Source organism: Mastomys coucha, unplaced genomic scaffold, assembly GCF_008632895.1.
Source record: "Mastomys coucha isolate ucsf_1 unplaced genomic scaffold, UCSF_Mcou_1 pScaffold18, whole genome shotgun sequence".
NCBI classification, from domain to species: domain Eukaryota; kingdom Metazoa; phylum Chordata; class Mammalia; order Rodentia; family Muridae; genus Mastomys; species Mastomys coucha.
The window spans coordinates 64,384,589-64,385,226 of record NW_022196900.1 but is presented as its reverse complement, the minus strand read 5'-3'; positions in this window follow the sequence as shown (position 1 = coordinate 64,385,226).

Sequence of the window (638 nt, the reverse complement as noted above, 5' to 3'; positions counted from 1 at the left end):
TCTAGTATTAGGGGGTTGAAAAGGAAGAAAAAGGGTAGAGAAAGGTGGAAGAAAAAAGAACTAACAAAGCAGCCAAAGTCTAGCTGCATTCTGCTCTTTTTAAGCATGAGGTACTACTGTGGTTTTTATGGTTCATAGGCAAGCACTCTACCACTAGGCCACATTTCTTGTCCTCTTTTAATTAATTTTGAGATAAGGTTATCCTAAGTTGCCAGTGCTAGTCCTTCTTGAGCTTGTCATCCTGCTACCTCAGCAACTTTAGTAGCTGGGATGCCTTAGTAGTCATATGCCATGCCCAGCCGGCCCAGTGCATTCTTTAAAACTGTGTTTCATTGTGTAGTTTGTGTAATTACATTCAGTCTTATGAACAGAAATTTGTCCCGTGAAAGACTCTTATCAGTGAGTCTTTATTCTTTATGGGTCTTAGTGCTATGGCAAAACAAGAAGCCAATTTTAAATGTGACTATGTAGAACACAGCAGAACATTGTTTAAACAAGAGGAGATAGGCAAAGGGCCATTCTCACCTGGAGGGAAGAGATGAAAAGGCACATGAGTCTAAGGCTTCTAAGAAGGCTTCTAACCTAAGGGGATTATCTAACAGGAATTGTCCCAAGTAGGACACTGAATCACTATCAAG